The 19,124-nt window shown below is 47.5% G+C and overlaps 1 protein-coding gene across 2 annotated transcripts in view; it reads left to right on the top strand.

Annotated features, from left to right (window-relative positions):
• Nucleotides 1-5,125: 5,125 nt before the first annotated feature.
• Nucleotides 5,126-19,124, top strand: part of SLC7A6 (solute carrier family 7 member 6) — a 53,476-nt gene continuing 39,477 nt past the window's right edge. Inside the window, exon 1 of one of the 2 annotated variants that reach the window (XM_066243498.1) lies at nucleotides 5,126-5,296. The gene's annotated coding sequence lies outside the window, so the exon portion shown is untranslated. Of the gene's footprint in view, nucleotides 5,297-5,412; nucleotides 5,529-19,124 lie in introns of those variants that run through there. The other variant, XM_066243499.1, reaches the window with a different exon arrangement.

A 19,124-nucleotide genomic window follows, 5' to 3' on the forward strand; every position in this document is an offset into this window, starting at 1 on the left:
CTGAGCATGAGAGGAGGGAGTTAGTGAAGGGGTAAAAGGGCTAGAGAGGCAGGTAGTCAGGGGCTAGACCTTTCCTGGGGCCTTGATGGGTTGTCTCAGCACCAAAGTGTGGCTCCTATGCATAGCTTTGGGCTTTATTCTCCTGCCCCCTCTTCTCCTGGAATCTAGTTCCCCTCCTGGGGTGAAGAACTGGGACCTGAAACATTCCCGCTGGAATGCAGCTCTTGCTCTGGCCTGGTGAGCAGGCTTTCACATGCCACTCCTGATCTGAGTACCAGAGACAATTCTGCAGCTCATTCTGGCTGGACTCCCTTTCCTAGTTTTCTCTTCCCTCTCAGCTCACAGGTCTCAGCAGCCTTTGAAACTAGAGTTCTTTTCAAGACGCCACCCTTCTACTTTGTTTAGCTAGTCTGCCCACCATCTATCCTACCTTGGGGATAAAGTAAGACAGAGTGAGAAAGAGACACTAGGCTGAGACTGGTATGAACAGAGGCCAAGATGGGCAGAGAAGGACTGAGAGACTGGGGACCAAGTGGAGATGGATAAAGACAGGGAAACAGAGAGTCTGATACAGGGAAACATCACAGGGATGGGGTCTAGGCCTGAATTCTCTGCTGTAAAGCCCAGGGCCAGCCGAAGGCCAGCTGGGTTAGTCGGAGACCTATCTCTACAGGGCATGGCCAGCCTGGGTTTCAGGTTTTGATACATCTTGGGGGCCACTAGAGGGTGCTCTGAATCTTTTCACTGCACTGATTATTGGCCAAACCTGAAAGAAGCATTGGTCCGGAGAGGATGAAGATGCAGGTCCAGCTGCATGGCTGAACTTGGTTAAAAGGACGACAACATGGAAGGAAGCAAACCCTCAACCCAGGCTCTGACCAGCCTGACTCTCAGTTCTGCCCCAGCACCCACACATTTATGCCACATCCTTGTGGTGGCCTTTCAGCCAGACACCCATTGACCCTTGACCCATTTCAGCTGAACCGCCAGCCTTTGTTTCTCAGCTGCAGAGAGGGCATGGAGTCAGAGCAGGCTGCAGGAACAGCAGACTGGGGTTCAACTCAGCTCTGCCAGCTCCAGCCAAGTAACCTACAGAGTCTCCTGATCTCCCTGAGCCTCAGTTTGCTCATCTGAAGAATGGGCAGAAGCCCCAGCAGGATTGCTCAGTTGGTTAGAGCTTTGTCCTGAAGTACAGAGTTTGCTGGTTCAATCCTTGTCAGGGCACATACAGGAACAGATTGATGTTCCTGTCTCTCTTTTTCTCTCCCTTCCTCTCGCTCTAAAATCAATAAAAATTAAAAAAAGAAAGAAAAGAAAAAAGAATTGGGATGAATAAATAGAATAAATATACTCTGCAGGGTAGTCCTTTTCTTTATTTTAGGGTATCCCTGAGAAACACTGATGGTGTCAGAGGACATCTGATTTAGTGTTGGTGCAGAGTGGGCTTTCAGCTGGTGGGCTGCTCTAACTGGGTGTGCACCAGCAAAGCCAGGGAACTGGAGAGACAGGCTAGTAAGTAGTAAGCCAGGACAGGTGGAATAAGGAAACAGACAGATAGTAAATGGCCAAGCAGTTTACAACCATCTAGTAAATAGCAAAATTCTATCTTCCTTAACCAAAGACACTTAGGAATAAATGGTTTACACTTTCCTCCCCAACCAGAGGGCAAACAGCTTAAATCACCCTATTTGGGAAGATAGGTAGCAGAAATCCAATTATTGCCATTTGTGCCAACCATACCCAAGGGCAGATGAAGTTAAGGGAATAAATCTCATTTTGGTACATCAGCAAAAAGCTGATGACTATTCTATTGAGATCCTTCCCTAAGAACTTCTGTAAACTCCCAGGGTTTTTATGGTGTTTTTTTTTACAGGGACAGAGAGATTCAGAGAGAGGGGTAGACAGGGACAGACAGACAGGAACGGAGAGAGATGAGAAGCATCAATCATCAGTTTTTCATTGCGAAACCTTAGTTGTTCATTGATTGCTTTCTCATATGTGCCTTGATCGTGGGCCTTCAGCAGACCGAGTAATCCCTTGCTTGAGCCAGCGACCTTGGGTCCAAGCTGTTGAGCTTTTGCTCAAACCAGGTGAATCTGCGCTCAAGCTAGCGACCTCGGGGTCTCGAACCTGGGTCCTCTGCATCCCAGTCCAATGCTCTATCCACTGCGCCACCGCCTGGTCAGGTGTAAACTCCCAGGTTTTAAAAACCAAGGCTGAAGAACCCAGGACCCCCTAACCCTCCTGGGAGCATGCCCACATCTTTCTTCCTGCTCAGGTATGCATCTTCTAAACTCTAAGGGTCCCCACCAGACTTGTCTCAGGCTAATCCCCTGAACCTGTTTCCAAGGCCCCCTTTTCTCATTTCCCAGTGAGCCAAAGCACCCCACCTAGGCTCTTTTGTTGCTTCTTCTATCCTGGACTTTCCAGTGAGCCAAAGCAAGCCCACCTACGCTCATTTCTTTCCTGTAAACATTTCCGGAGCCAAAGCAGCCCGGCCTAGGCTCTCTTGTTGCTTCTATCCTAAGCCCTTCCTCGTTTCACTGTTCCTCGCTTTAGTGAACACACTCTCAAAATCACCTGGACTCATGTTGTGAAATCTTTCCTGCATGAAGTCAAGAATCCATACACTACAGGCTGGCCTGAAGCAAACCTGCTCCAGGCCTGGTCCCCATTCTGGTAACACTGGGACCTAGATGGTTGTATATATGGCTTTTGCAAGGACAAGTGGACTGGCTGCCACAGAGTGACATAAGCATCCAGAGTTTTTTTTTTTTTTTTTTTTTTTTTTCATTTTTCTGAAGCTGGAAACAGGGAGAGACAGTCAGACAGACTCCCGCATGCGCCCGACCGGGATCCACCCGGCACGCCCACCAGGGGCGATGCTCTGCCCATCCTGGGCGTCGCCATGTTGCGACCAGAGCCACTCTAGCGCCTGGGGCAGAGGCCACAGAGCCATCCCCAGCGCCCGGGCCATCTTTGCTCCAATGGAGTCTTGGCTGCGGGAGGGGAAGAGAGAGACAGAGAGGAAAGCGCGGCGGAGGGGTGGAGAAGCAAATGTGCGCTTCTCCTGTGTGCCCTGGCCGGGAATCGAACCCGGGTCCTCCGCACGCTAGGCCGACGCTCTACCGCTGAGCCAACCAGCCAGGGCTATCCAGAGTTCTTTTCTGCCTGGCCAGGTAGGCAGGAGGAACAGATCTAGTGGGCAAAGGGTCAGACTCTAATGACTCCAAATATATACAAGCTCTACTAGCACTTAAGATATTCCAAGCAGAGAGCACGAGAGCAGCATCAGTGAAGGCCCTTCAGAGATCATCTCTGGTCTCTAGGTAGGAGGATGGAGGGACTTTTAGGCAAAGGAGATATGAAGTCATTCCAATCTATACTTTTAGTGCACCCCCTACCCCAGGGGTCTCAAACTCAACTCAGCATGTGGGCCGCAGAGCAAGATCACAGCTGTTTGGCGGGCCGCACTAGGTCTACAAAAGGCAACTGTTACGCAACACTTTTCTCACTGCAGTTGAAAACAAAAAAAATCAGTACAACAAGCACAATCATACATGCAGTTTACTCAGTGTCACAAAACGACCAGAAACTGTAGTTTGCATCACAACTGCTGTTAACTAAGCTAATATCTAGCTAGGATGCTAGAGAAATGAAAAATACAAGTAGGCCCCTAGGCTTACTTAATTTTATCCAAAATATTTTGAACTTCGTGGATTAGTCTGCGGGCCGCACAAAATTGTTCGGCGGACCGCATGCGGCCCATGGGCCGCGAGTTTGAGACCCCAGCCCTACCCTGTGGGGATGAGTTAGAGGGAACAGGATGGGATTGGGAGGCTATTACCACTGCGGAGAAGAAAAACATGAGGTGCAGGGCCTGGGAGGCTGGAGGAGGAAAGCTCCAGGGTGCTGCCCATCTCCAACTGGATCACTGGGTCATGGGGAACAGAGGTTCGGGTATGATCAATATGGAACCAGAGAATGTGCAGCTGTAAATACATGTCTAGGGGAAATTACTCCATGGCCCAGGAGAGAGCCATGGCTTAAAGTGTGGACAGGAAGCTAAGGGGGAGGGTTCAGCTGCATATGACAGCTGCCTATGACAGGAGGCCCTAGGCAGAGACCTTGAGCCACCAGAAGAAAAGGAGCCCTAGGAGCTGGAGAAGAAGCAACCAGAGGGACAGAGGGGCAGGAGAGTATATTCCCGTAAGAGTCAGACAAGATGAGTGCAGAAAAATGTCCTCAAGCCTGAGCCTCAGGAAGGTTGGGGTTGGATAGGAAGCCCACTAGTGTCCATGTTTCCATGTTTCTGTGGGGGCATCAATGGATGTGTGGTGGTTTGAGTTGTGAATGTGAAGGACAAGTCCTGGGTCTGTGTCTTCCTAGAATCCGAAAGTGGCTCTATGAAGGGGGTAAGGAGGCTGTTTATTTTTATTATTATTATTTGTGTGTGTGTGTGTGTGTGTGTGTGACAGTGACAGAGAAAGACAGAGAGGGACAGACAGGAAGGGAGAGAGATAAGAAGCATCAGTTTTTCTTTGTGGCACCTTTGTTGTTTACTGATTGCTTTCTCTTATGTGCCTTGATGGGGGGGTGCGGGGACTACAGCACAGCGACTGATCCCCTTGCTCAAGCCAGCGACCTTTGGGTTCAAGCCAGCAATCATGGGGTCATGTCTATGATCCTATGCTCAAGCCAGTGACTCTCAGCTCAAGCTGGCAACCTGAGGGGGTTAGAAGCTAGCTCCTCAGCATCCCAGTCCCACGCTCTATCCAATTGCACTACCGCCTGGTCAGGCTAAGGAAGCTCTTTAGAGCTCCTTGTGTAAGCTGTACGTGGTCCCTCTGGGTCCCAGGCCAAGGGACGCATAAAGACGGGGTTTGGAGACTCATTAGAGCTCTCCTCGGGAACATCTCCATATTGAGTCCCTCAGAGGCTAGGGTGACTCCACACAGCGTCAGGAAGAGGCACATCAGATGGCAAAAAGTGGCTGAGCCGAGATCACAGCCCCGTGGAGCTTGGTGTGGCCTGTCTGAGGCTGGCTGCCAAATACACGCAGAGGCCAGGAGAGCGCACGTGGGCGGCCTGAGAGCGGCCAGCCCCGCCAGCCAGATAGCGGCGGTGAAGAGCTGCTGCCCGCAGGCCCCTTGCGGAGCCCGGCGCCCAGTCGCGACGCAGCGCACGCTGTCGCGATCCGGCGGCTGACGACGTGGCGGGGGCGGGGCCTCAGCCGGCGCGGCGGCAGTGGCGGCGGCGTGACCGGAGCATCCTGGCGGCGCCTGGCCACTGCGAGGTATGGGGCCTCGGTCGGGCGCACGGGGGCAGCTTGGCAGACTAACTCTCCGCGCGGCCCCTGCGGCGCTACCTCGTGGGGGATGCGGGCCCGGGAGAAGGTGCGGGCCCGGCGGGCCGGGCCCCAAGAGACACAGGGACGCCGCGGTTGAGAGCGTGCCAGAGCGTGATGCTGAGCGTGTAAGAGGGACCTCCAGCTGGAGCTGACTCCAGGAGTGAGGGAGACCTTGAGTGTAAGAAGGAGCGTGTGAGAAAGACTCCTCGCGCGCGTGTATGGAGGGGGGTGGGGGGGGAGGGGGAGGGAGGGCTGAGACACCCTGGACTGGAAGGAGACTGAATGTGTGTGAAACCTTGAGTCCGAGGGTGACTCCATGAGTGTGAGAGACCATGGTGAGAGTAGCCCGGAGCTGTGTGAAACACTGCAGTGTCAGTCCAATGTTATGAAGGAGGACTTGTGCTGTGTGTGAGGGACTACGAGTAAGACGTAGGGTACAGGACTCTGAGGATGGGAAGGCAGGAACAGCTTCTTGGGGATGCCGTGGGATTGTCCAGTGTCGGGGTTCGAGGGCTGGCCTGCTGGAGTTCGGGAAGGTGGGGGCTCCTGTTATTACAGCTCTTTCTAGTGACTCCACGCCCTGTCATCTTGTTTGATAATCTCATGTAATAAATGGGAGGAGGTATTTGTGAAACATTCTGAGAATTCACTACGCACTAAGCAAACAGTCTGAGCACTGCTTTGTGTAATGGTCATTTTAAATAGGGGTCAGTATTTAACAAACGTTTTGAGTACCACTTGTGTGCACCGTGCTGTGTGCTTGGTGACCCGGTTAAAGAGAATTCAGTCTGTGCTCTTGGTGGGGAAAGAAAGCACTGCCAGGGAATCCAACACAGGGGTGGCAGAAGCCTGAGCCATCTGGGGCTTATCTCTGAAAGCTGTTTTCTGATTTGAAGATCTGGGAGGAGCAGACATTTGAAAGCCCGTGAGTGCTTTCTGAGATCGTTTTCACCTCTCTTTTCTGCGAGGTTCTTTCCAGGTTTCCCACATTGCTCAGGTCCCATTTTGTGCTGATTATTTTTACTTCCTGACTTTGGTCTTAGATTGTCGTTTATGTTCTTATATTTGACTTTCCTTTCCTGACCAATATGTGAAAAACCACAAGTCTGATTTTCTTCTGTCTTCCTCCTTCCCTGTCTGGCTATGGACGTATTTTTATTACAGACCAAAAATAAATACCAGTTATATGACCAACCTCCCTGGCACCTCTTGGTTCAGGAAATTTCCTAACTCTGTCTTCTGTGTTTCCTGCTGTAGATTCCAGGATGTGGATATGTTTCTACCACAGTGACGCAAATGGTGTTCTGAGGACCTGGGACTTAGGGAGCAACAGCTGTCTAGACATGAATGATTTGAGATAACCAAGCTAGTTCTTGGCACGTGTTTGGGCTAGATGCTTTAGTTACACACCTGCTTGTGGGTGTGATGGAACTTCTCAGTAATTGAGTGCTGCCCCTGCCGGGCATGTAAAACTTACTTTTTTTTTTTTTTTTTTTTTTTAACAAAGGAAAATAAGGGCTGCTCCTTACTAGTTTCATTTTTTTTTTCTTTTTTTTTTAATTTTTTTTATTTATTCATTTTAGAGAGGAGAGGGGGAGACAGAGAGAGAGAGAGAGAGAGGAGAGAGAGAGAGAGAAGGAGGGGAGGAGCTGGAAGCATCAACTCCCATATGTGCTTGACCAGGCAAGCCCAGGGTTTCGAACCGGCGACCTCAGCATTTCCAGGTCGACGCTTTATCCACTGCGCCACCACAGGTCAGGCCACTAGTTTCATTTTTTGATAAATTACCTCTTACTCTGTTGCAGAGATTAAATGGCCAAGACAGACAAGTGGAATTAGGCCTTGCTGTGGAGACTTTATTTACTTCATTTGTGATGAGGCAGCTAATGAAACTATGATGTTTGCTTGTTTCTTCACAGATGAATATTATTGCTCTGTTCTCTGTTGGATCTTTGAGATTTGGAAAGAGTTTTAGTTATTTGTGTACGATATGAACACAATACTAGTAAACAGACTGTTTATTATACAAATAAAGTATATATTATACTATATCTCTTTCTAAAGAGTAATTGTGCTGGTTTATAATTAAAGGTCTTGCAGTGAGGTTGTTAAAAATAAATAGAAAACCAAAGTCATGGAAAAGACTCGATAGCAAATAATGATGAAAAGTAAGGGTATTTATGCACTGAAATTGGGAGCTGAATTTGATCTTGAGTTTCCTGGTATCCCATGTAAAAAGGCCAACATACAGAGTTACATCGTTTTTGTTATTTGATACAAGTACAATAAATATATATTTTTTAAAGTTTAAGCATTAAATATTTAATGCATACTCATTGTGGAAAATTTATAAGGCTCAAGAAGTTAAAAAAAAAGTCCTCTATGTTTTCACCACAGTTAAGATTTTGGTATATTTCTCTCTCTCTCTTTTTTTTTTTTTTTTTTTTTTGGTATTTTTCCGAAGTTGGAAACAGGGAGGCAGTCAGACAAGACTCCCGCATGTGCCCGACCGGGATCCACCCGGCATGCCCACCAGGGGGCGATGCTCTGCCCATCTGGGGTGTCGCTCTGCCGCAATCAGAGCCATTCTAACGCCTGAGGCAGAGGCCACAGAGCCATCCCCAGCACCCAGGCACACTTTGCTCCAATGGAGCCTTGGCTGCGGGAGGGGAAGAGAGAGACAGAGAGGAAGGAGAGGGGGAGGGGTGGAGAAGCAGATGGGCGCTTCTCATGTGTGCCCTGGCCGGGAATCAAACCCGGGACTCCTGCACACCAGGCCAACGCTCTACCACTGAGCCAACCGGCCAGGGCAGGGTATATTTCTCAACAGCATTTTCCCCCCCTAGTCATCAGTTATAACACCAGCTCGTAAAATATTCTTGGTAATTGAACTTTGAGGGTTTATATTTATTTATTTATTTAAATTTATTTTTTTACAGAGACAGAGAGAGGGATAGATAGAGACAGACAGGAACAAAGAGAGATGAGAAACATCAATCATTAGTATCTCGTTGCCACACCTTAGTTGTTCATTGATTGCTTTCTTCTTTTTTTTTTTTTGTATTTTTCTGAAGCTGGAAACGGGGAGAGACAGTCAGACAGACTCCCGCATGCGCCCGACCGGGATCCACCCAGCACGCCCACCAGGGTTGATGCTCTGCCCCTCCGGGGCGTCACTCTGCCGCGACCAGAGCCACTCTAGCGCCTGGGGCAGAGGCCATCTTTGCTCCAATGGAGCCTTGGCTGTGGGAGGGGAAGAGAGAGACAGAGAGGAAGGAGGGGGAGGGTGGAGAAGCAAATGGGTGCTTCTCCTATGTGCCCTGGCCGGGAATCAAACCCGAGTCCCCCGCACGCCAGGCCGACGCTCTACCGCTGAGCCAACTGGCCAGGGCCTGATTGCTTTCTCATATGTGCCTTGACCCTGGGGCTACAGCAGGCCGAGTAACCCCTTGCTCAAGTCGGCGACCTTGGGGTCTCGAACCTGGGTCCTCCGCATTCCAGTCCGACACTCTATCCCCTGCACCACCCCTGATCAGGCGGTAATTGAACTTTGAAAGAGCCTCCTCCCCCCAAAAAATTTGCATATAGTAGTTTTATGGTTGATTTTCATAAGGAAATTTTAGTGGTCAGGTGAATTCCCTTATTATCTGCTGCAGGAGCTTGGAAAATAGTATGAAAATCTGTTAGAAAGCTACATTGTAGCTCTGGCCGGTTGGCTCAAAAGTAGAGCGTCGGCCTGGCGTGCAGGAGTCCCGGGTTCGATTCCCGGCCAGGGCACACAGGAGAAGCGCCCATCTGCTTCTCCACCCCTCCCCCTCTCCTTCCTCTCTATCTCTCTCTTCCCATCCCGCAGCCAGGGCTCCATTGGAGCAAAGTTGGCCCAGGCGCTGAGGATGGCTCTGTGGCCTCTGCCTCAGGCACTAGAATGGCTCTGGTAGCAGCAGAGCGACACCCCAGATGGGCAGAGCATCGCCCCCTGGTGGCATGCTGGGTGGATCCTGGTTGGGCGCATGCAGGAGTCTGCCTGACTGCCTCCTCGTTTCCAACTTCAGAAAAATACAGAAGAAAAAAAAAAGAAAGCTACATTGTGGGCTTACAAGTGGGGTTTAATACTGGTTTTTCAAGACAGGAACTTAAAGGGTGCATTGAATGATTTAATGGAAATTGTTTTCTTTTTTTTTTTTTTTTTTTACAGAGGCAGAGATAGACAGGGACAGACAGACAGGAACAGAGAGAGATGAGAAGCATCAATCATCAGTTTCTCGTTGCGCGTTGCGACTTCTTAGTTGTTCATTGATTGCTTTCTCACACGTGCCCTGACCGCGGGCCTTCAGCAGACCGAGTAACCCCCTGCTGGAGCCAGCGACCTTGGGTCCAAGCTGGCGAGCTCTTTGCTCAAGCCAGATGAGCCCGCGCGCGACCTCTGGGGTCTCGAACCTGGGTACTTCCGCATCCCAGTCCGACGCTCTATCCACTGCGCCACCGCCTGGTCAGGCTGGAAATTGTTTTCAGCAGTAATTTTAAAGACTGCATATTGGCCCTGGCCGGGTGGCTTAGTTTACTGGAAGATCGTCCCTTTATGTCAAGGTTGTGGGTTCGATCCCTGGCCAGAGCATATATAAGAATCAACCAATGCCCTGGCCGGTTGGCTCAGCGGTAGAGTGTCGGCCTGGCGTGCGGGGGACCAGGGTTTGATTCCCGGCCAGGGCACATAGGAGAAGCACCCATTTGCTTCCCCTCCCCCTCCTTCCTCTCTGTCTCTCTCTTCCCCTCCCGCAGCCAAGGCTCCATTGGAGCAAAGATGGCTTGGGCGCTGGGGATGGCTCCTTGGCCTCTGCCCCAGGCGCTAGAGTGGCTCTGGTCTCGGCAGAGTGACCCCCCAAGGGGCAGAGCATCGTCCCCTGGTGGGCGGAGCGTCGCCCCTGGTGGGCATGCCGGGTGAATCCCGGTTGGGCGCATGTGGGAGTCTGTCTGACTGTCTCTCCCCGTTTCCAGCTTCAGAAAAATACAAAAAAAAAAAAAAAAAAAGAATCAACCAATGAATTCATAAGTAAGTGGAACAACACATTGATTTTTTTCTCTCTCTCTCTAAAAAAATCATTAAAATAAAGAGACTGAGAGATGGATAACTGTGTATGATGTTCATATTCTTTTATCAACTGAATTAAAATTGAAGGCACAAGGATGGCCAATTCAGAGATGATGTGGTGGAATTTTTTTTTTAATTCAGTAAAAGGAGGGTAGGCAGAGACAGACTCCTGCATGCGCCACAGAATGGGATCCCACCCCGCAAGCCCACTAGAGAGTGATGCTCTGCTCATCTGAGGCATTGCTTGGTTGCTCAGCAACCGACATCTTCTTAGTGCCTGAGGTGGAGGCCGGGGAGCCATCTTCAGCGCCTGGGGCCAACCCCCTCCAGTCCAGCCATGGCTGCAGGAGGGAAGAGAGAGAGAGAAGCGAGAGGGGGAAAGGGAGAGAAGCAGATGGATGCTTCTCCTGTGTGCCCTAATAGGGAATTGAACCCAGGACATCCACACTCTGGGCAGATGTTTTACCACTGAGCAAACTGGCCAGAGTGATGTGGTAGAATTTTGTTACATTCTTCCTCTCTACAAATATCAGGCTATCTTTGTATAAGAGATTTTCATCCCATTTTTGCAAAAGGTCTGCAAGTCTACTCTGTGGAGACAGGATTAACAATGCGTCTCACACAGTAATCCACTCCCTTTTTTTTTTTTTTTTTGTATTTTTCTGAAGCTGGAAACGGGGAGAGACAGTCAGACAGACTCCTGCATGCGCCCAATGGGGATCCACCTGGCACACCCGCCAGGGGCGACGCTCTGCCCACCAGGGGGCAATGTTCTGCCCCTCCGGGGCGTTGCTTTGCCGCGACCAGAGCTACTCTAGCGCCTGGGGCAGAGGCCAAGGAGCCATCCCCAGCGCCTGGGCCATCCTTGCTCCAATGGAGCCTTGGCTGCGGGAGGGGAAGAGAGAGACAGAGAGGAAGGAGGGGGTGGGGGGTGGAGAAGCAAATGGGCGCTTCTCCTATGTGCCCTGGCCGGGAATCGAACTCGGGTCCCCCGCACGCCAGGCCGACGCTCTACCGCTGAGCCAACCGGCCAGGGCCCACTGCTTTTTTTTAAAAATATTTTTTATTTATTCATTTTAGAGAGGAGAGAGAGAGAGAGAGAGACAGACAGACAGAAAGGAGGAGCAAGAAGCATCAATTCCCATATATGCCTTGACCAGGCAAGCCCAGGGTTTTGAACCGGCGACCTCAGTGTTTCCAGGTCAACACTTTATCCAGTGAGCCACCACAGGTCAGGCAATCCACTGCTTTTTTTTTTTTTTTTTTTTCATTTTTCTGAAGCTGGAAACAGGGAGAGACAGTCAGACAGACTCCTGCATGCGCCCGACCGGGATCCACCCGGCACGCCCACCATGGGGCGACGCTCTGCCCACCAGGGGGCGATGCTCTGCCCATCCTGGGCGTTGCCATGTTGCGACCAGAGCCACTCTAGCACCTGGAGCAGAGGCCAAGGAGCCATCCCCAGCGCCCGGGCCATCTTTGCTCCAATGGAGCCTCAGCTGCGGGAGGGGAAGAGAGAGACAGAGAGGAAAGTGCGGCGGAGGGGTGGAGAAGCAAATGGGCGCTTCTCCTGTGTGCCCTGGCCGGGAATCGAACCCGGGTCCTCCGCACGCTAGGCCGACGCTCTACCACTGAACCAACCGGCCAGGGCTTCCACTGCTTTTTTGAGAGTATATGTAGAGACTGTTGTGACCAGGTAAAGGCAGATGAATTAAGAACCATTATTGTAGTCATACCAGCTTTTCATAAGTTTTTTTTTTTACTTCATCACCTGTTACCTGAAAAACAAGTACTGTGACAAAATGATAGGAAGCACTCAGTGTCTTAGATTCTCTGACTGATCACTCCTTTCTCTCTCTCTTTCTCTTTTTGGATGAGTTTTCTTTAGTTAAGCCTTTGTTGCTGTTTTTCTCGGGAGCAGGTAGCTCAAGGCGTTCGACTTTCAGTAGGGTTTGTTATATCTTTTATGTTCTTTTTTTTTTTTTTTTTTAATTTTAAGAGATTTATTAAAGCATCTTATCACAAAGATGGAAATGCATACAAATTAGAAACATGCAACCGTCATCTTCCAGAGTCAAGTTAAAATGTTATATATTTTTCCTATTTTCATAGCTAAAAACTTCAGGTCTTATAACTAATGGCTCACCCTGAATACTTTTCATTTCTCCTGAAAGTATCCAGGGCAGCAAATAATCAAAATGCAAACTATTATATAAAGAAAGTGTGAAGTTGAAGAAGAAAATGTGCAGAGGACACCCCATCCCGCCCCTCCCCCCATTAAAGGCAAACAATGGCACTTTGCTCTTGCTTAACCTAAGTTGTCTTCAAAAACTACTAAATGTAGCCTGACCTGTGGTGGCGCAGTGGATAAAGCATCAACCTGGAAATACTGAGGTTGCCGGTTCAATACCCTGGGCTTGCCTGGTCAAGGCACATATGGGAGTTGATGCTTCCTGCTCCTCCCCCCTTCTCTCTCTCTCTCTCTCCTCTCTATAATGAATAAATAAAATCTTTAAAAAAAACCAAAAAAAACTACTAAATGTAATAGACAACAAAAAAAAGAACTGACTATATCTTTTATATTCTTGATATATTTTTATTCACTGATCATGGACTGAGTACAGATCCTGTTCTAGGCCTTGTATTGGGTGCTGCTAAAACAGACAAAAAGTTCATAGACTAGTTGGGAGAGACTGAATGTTAAGTAAATGCAACAACAGGTGGCTGCTAAGGCCACCATGTACTATAAACCTTAGGGGTACATGGAGATATATAGAAAAGATGGCAGGCAGGATATTGAGGAAAAGGTGGGAGAAGAAGAGTGTTAGAGACAGTGCTCAGTATGAACAAAGATGGGTCTGTCAGATTGGCTCTGGGGTTTAGGAAACTGCAAGTAATTCATTGTGACTGGTTGTAGGCGGGACCGTATGCGGCAGGGGATCTAGTGATAAGGCCCAGCTAAGAAGGTTGGAATTGGTCCTAAAGGTTTTCATACCTGAGAGAGGGTTCCCAACTGAGCTCTGATACTGAGCAGATAGTAGGAGCCAAAGCTGTTCCTTCCCCCCTGCTGGAAGTCTGTCTGCCACCTCTGATTTGCCCCCATTTCCTGCTTGGAGGTAAGTCCTATTGCAGGTGCCAATTTTATTTTTCTCAGAATTCACATAACTACTTAGACAAGAACTATGTTGAGGCATTCCATTTTCAGGTCTAGATTCTTGTTGATTTTATGTGTACTTGTTCTATTGATGACAGAGAGATGTGTTGAATCTCCAACTTAATTGTGGATTTGTCTGTTTCTCCTTTCAGACCTATCAGTCTTGCTTCATGTATTTTTTTAATTTTTAATTTATTAATTTTTAGAGAGGAGAGAGAGAGAGAGAGACAGAGAGAGACAGAGAGGGAGAGAGAAGAGGGGGGGGGGGAGGAGCTGGAAGCATCAACTCCCATATGTGCCTTGACCAGGAAAGCCCAGGGTTTTGAACTGGCGACCTCAGCATTTCCAGGTCGACACTTTATCCATTGCGCCACCACAGGTCAGGCCGCTTCATGTATTTTGAAACTGTGTTTTGGAGGATATATACGTTTAGAATTGACCTCTTTACCATTATGTATTGTCCCTCTTTATCCCTAGCAATATTTCTTACTCGGGTCTATTTTGTCTCATGTTACTATAGCTACTCTACCTTTCTTTTGATTACTGTTTGCATGGTTTATTTTTTCCCCATTTTTTTTACCTGTAACTTATTTGTATCTTTTTTAAGTAGTGGGTTTCCTTTAGACTGCATATTGGATTTTGCATTTTTAGGTAAACTTATCAGTGTCTATTGTTTAATTGGTATGTTTAGATCATTTACCTGTCATGTTATTTGTGGTATGGTTGGATTAGAATCTGCTCTCGCTAGCTGTCTTCTGTTTTCTATTTGTTTCATATGTTCTTTGTTTCTTCTTCTGCCTACTTTTGGATTTTTTTTTATGATCTGTTTTATCTCCACAGTTGGCTTATTATTTATACCTCTTCTTTTATTTTTTATTTATTTTGTATCGGTTGTCCTAGTTTTACAATATATGTCTTTAATTAATCACAGTCTACTTTAAGTAATATTACGTAATTTCACATACAAGAACCTAACAGCAGCATAACTCTCAATTCTTATCTTTGTACTATTGTCATACATTTTATTTTTACGTGTGTTATGAGTCCACAGTTCATTGCTACTGTTTTTGCTTTAGGTGGTCAATTATATTCTAAAGCAATTAAAAATTAACAAAAAAACAGTATTTTAAAAAAATATTTACCTCAGACCATTCAATATTTTCCTACAACTCTTGGAGGCTCTATTCTGTTGTATTTTTTCACTATTTCCCATTTTAGCTCTTATAGTTTTCATTTCTCTACTGAAATCACACACATCTGTTCCTGAATGCCATCCAGCTTTTCCATGAAAACATTGAATGTATTAATTGTTAACCTAAAAATAAAAGTTCAATGTAAGAAGTACCAAGCACTTGAGGTCCAAAAACAATAGTATTGATTCAGGTAGAGACCATTAGGAGGTGAAGGCAAGAGATATTTATGAGAAAGGGGAGGGGAATAATGACATGAATAGAAGCAAGGAATTTTTATGGGGGTTAGTAAGTAAAGAAGGAATTTCTATAGGTGCAGATAAACTAGCATTGTAGTACTAATCCTGAAGAATGTCTTTAAATTTCAGGCCCAGTCCAAAGGTTATTTTACCCATTCTTAACATTCCAAAGGTTTGAGGACTAAGATGTACAGAGTGCCTTTGGAATGAGAGCCCCTACTCCATGTTAAAGTGACTTTGTTTATATTATTTTTCACATAATCATAGTTATTTTGAATTCCCTATTGATAATTTCAGTATCTCGGTCGTCTCTAAGTCTTATCCTATTGACTACTTTGCCTGGTGATAGTGCGTTGCTTTCTTGCTTTTTTGTGTTGCTTGTAATTTGGTATTGATTGCCAGACATAGTATATGGAATAGCAGAAACAGGTATATAGCATAAATTCTGGGAAATGGGTACACCTTTCCTTTACTAGGATGTTAATGTGGAAGTTTGAGTCAGTTAGGAGGTGAGTTGTGTTTGAGTTTTGTTGTATGGTTGCCTTTGGGCACCAAAGGCTTCAAATTCCTCTGGTGTTTCTGTGCAGTTTAGGGTTGGTTTGCTGGGGGGAGGGTCTCTCCTCAGGGTTTCTGCTCCAACTTTAGCTTTAGGTCGTTTGCCCCTGTGCCTCAAGGCACACGGTACCACAGCAGTCTTGTTTATGGGTACTTGCTAACTTGGTGGTGGAGAGCAGAAGGGTTCTCAGTTATTTTGGGTCAGCCTGTCTTAGACGGGCCCTGTTTACCTAGTCTGGGTGTGTGTGTATCTTTCTGGGTTATCCTGTTTTTCCCCCAGAGGTAGGACACCTCTAATGGTCTAGATCAGAATTTCCTGTCCCAGCTGCTTTGAGGAGTAGCAGACTTTACTGCCCTTTGCCCAGGTGGTTAAGATTTTTATTCTTAGAGACAGGACCACGTAGATCTTTGTATTCTTCCCAGAGTAGTGGCTGCTTTCTCCAGGCTAGCATGACTGTGAGGCTTCCTTGGGTCTCCTGCCCAGTATTTCTTATCATCCACTGAGGTTTGTGAAGAAGAACCGAGTGTCTATGGCTCTTGCTAACCCACACCTGACCTTAAGTATTATTGGAAATTGTATCTGAACTCTTCTTTCCTTCCTTGATGTTGATCCCATCATTCTCCCTCTGCCACAGCTGAGCCAGAACTTGCATCTCTCATTGAAGGTGCTGATTTTTTTTTTTTTAATTTAAGACCAGTTGGTTGTGTTGTAACCTCAGTTCCCTGATGGCTTCAAAGAAAGTTATGGTTTTGTTTATTATTTGCCTTTTTCTTGTTATAGGAGGGGGAGTGATACGTTTATCAGCCTTATATATCCTAAATCAGGGGTCGGGAACCTTTTTGGCTGAGAGAGCCATGAACGCCACATATTTTAAAATGTAATTCCATGAGAGCCATACAACGACCCATGTACGTTAGGCAATATCCAATAAAAATTTGGTGTTGTCCTGGAGGACAGCTGTGATTGGCTCCAGCTACCTGCAACCATGAACATGAGCAGTAGGAAATGAATGGATTGTAATATATGAGAATTTTATATATATATATAATATATATATATTTTAAAAATATATATATATTTTTAACAGAGACAGAAAGAGAGTCAGAGAGAGGGATAGACAGACAGGAATGGAGAGATGAGAAGCATCAATCGTTAGGTTTTTTTTGGGGGGGGGGGTTTTCTGAAGCTGGAAACGGGGAGGCAGTCAGACAGACTCCCGCATGCGCCTGACTGGGATCCACCCGGCATGCCCACCAGGGGGCGATGCTCTGCCCATCCGGGGCGTCGCTCTGTCACGACCAGAGCCACTCTAGCGCCTGGGGCAGAGGCCAAGAAACCATCCCCAGCGCCCGGGCCATCTTTTGCTCCAATGGAGCCTTGACTGCGGGAGGGGAAGAGAGAGACAGAGAGGAAAGAGAGGGGGAGGGGTGGAGAAGCAGATGGGCACTTCTGTGTGCCCTCGCCGGGAATCGAACCCAGGACTTCCACACGCCAGGCCGACGCTCTACCACTGAGCCAACCGGCCAGGGCCAATCGTTAGTTTTTCGTTGCGCATTGCGACACCTTAGTTGTTCATTGATTACTTTCTCATATGTGCCTTGACCACGGGCCTTCAGCAGACTGAGTAACCCCTTGCTCAAGCCAGCGACCTTGGGCCCAAGCTGGTGAGCTTTGCTCAAACCAGATGAGCTCGCGCTCAAGCTGGCGACCTCGGGGTCTCGAACCTGGGCTCTCTGCATCCCAGTCTGACGCTCTATCCACTGTGCCACTGTCTGGTCAGGCTAAAACATTACAATTAAAGTATATAAAACATATACCCATATGCCTGACCAGGTGGTGGTGCAGTGGATAGAGAAAGTTGACCTGAAACACTGAGGACCCAGGTTTGAAACTTCGAGGTTGCCAGCTTGAGAGCAGGGTCACTGGCTAGAGTGTGAAATCCTAGACATGATCCCATAGTAGCTGGCTTGAGCCCAAGGTTGCTGGCTTGAGCAAGGGATCACTCTATCCACTGCACCACCGCCTAGTCAGGCTGTTTTATATTTGTAACATTTTTTTTATTAAAGATTTGTCTGCGAGCCAGATGTAGCCATCAAAAGAGCCACATCTGGCTCGCGAGCCATAGGTTCCCGACCCCTGTCCTAAATGGATGTTTGAAGTTCGGGAAATTCCATTTATACTGTATTTTCTTTTACTATGAAATGAACTTACCTCTCTTTTTTCCTCTCTGTGATATTATGATTAAATATATATTGGGTCTTCATCCACTGTTTCTGACACATAGCTTCTGTAATTTCTTATATAAGAGCCATAGGAGTGTTTATGTTATGTTATGTTTTTTAATATTTTATTTTTTTATTTATTTTGGAGAGAAACACCAATTTGTGTTCCACTTATTTATGCATTCATTCGTTGATTCTTGTATGTGTTCTCACTAGGGAGTGAACCTACAACCTTGGTGTATGGGGATTGTAAAGCCAATATACAAGGCCAGGGCCACCATCACAGCAGCCTGGCCCAAGCAGGTTCGCATTGGATTCGGACAGTCAGTAAAGAAATAATGGAGCCAAAAACTGATGGGCCATCATCTTTGATCCTAGCTTGCACCTGGCGGGCAAGTAAAAACACACACTGGGCTCCAAAACCCACTCATTCAGTGCTCACAAAGCTACTGACTTATCTGAGATTCCTAGAATCAAAGGTTTCTAGCTCACCAGACTTTATTCACCTCTGTTCCCCATCTCCTTCCTTCTCCCTACACAAACTGCACAAACTGGCTTCTCACTCAACACTCTGCCCTCTTGGCTGCTTCTCTTGGCCTCCTCCACGTGGCCTTTCTCTGCTCTCTGCTCTCTAATGCTAATCTCAGGAACCAAGAGCGCAAGCTCCCGTTCTGCCCCCACTTTATAGTGTAGCTTCATAACCTTTAATCCAATATACATAATCGGGGAAGTCTCTAATACAAAGTCACTTCTCTGAGGCATGGTGGGATTGCACCACCCCACATCAAAAAGGGTGGGAAAGGCTTAATCCTAAAACCAAGCCCCAGGCTACAAGGATCCTGCCTGCCCACAGCCTGCCCCCAACACACAATAATATCACCTGGGCAACGGCTTCCCTGTGGGCAGCGCCATCTTTAACAAAGTTAGCATAATATATTTTATCTGCCAAACAATCCACCCCTATGCTCACTTTACTACCCACAATCTATATCACCGGCATCCCTGTGTAAGAAAATTAGGCACATTACACAAATTACAACAGTACAAATCATACAGTTTCAACAATCACAAAGGTACACTTCACCATTCTCTGAGCACTTTGCCCAAAGCGCAAAATGTCCTCAACCTTCTTTCTAGCCATGGGAAAAGCTTCCTGGGGCAGGGGAGTGCTTCTAGGAAAGCCACCCCTCACCCCCATCAGGGAATTTCACATTGTCTAAAATCCGTAAGTCCATTCAACAAAGGAGCCAGTGCCCACTCCAGTCGTAGTCCAGGAAATCAGTCCATGCACATGAGACCTCAGCCACCCCCCTCATCCCTGCCG

This window comes from Saccopteryx bilineata, chromosome 9, assembly GCF_036850765.1.
Source record: "Saccopteryx bilineata isolate mSacBil1 chromosome 9, mSacBil1_pri_phased_curated, whole genome shotgun sequence".
Taxonomy (NCBI): domain Eukaryota; kingdom Metazoa; phylum Chordata; class Mammalia; order Chiroptera; family Emballonuridae; genus Saccopteryx; species Saccopteryx bilineata.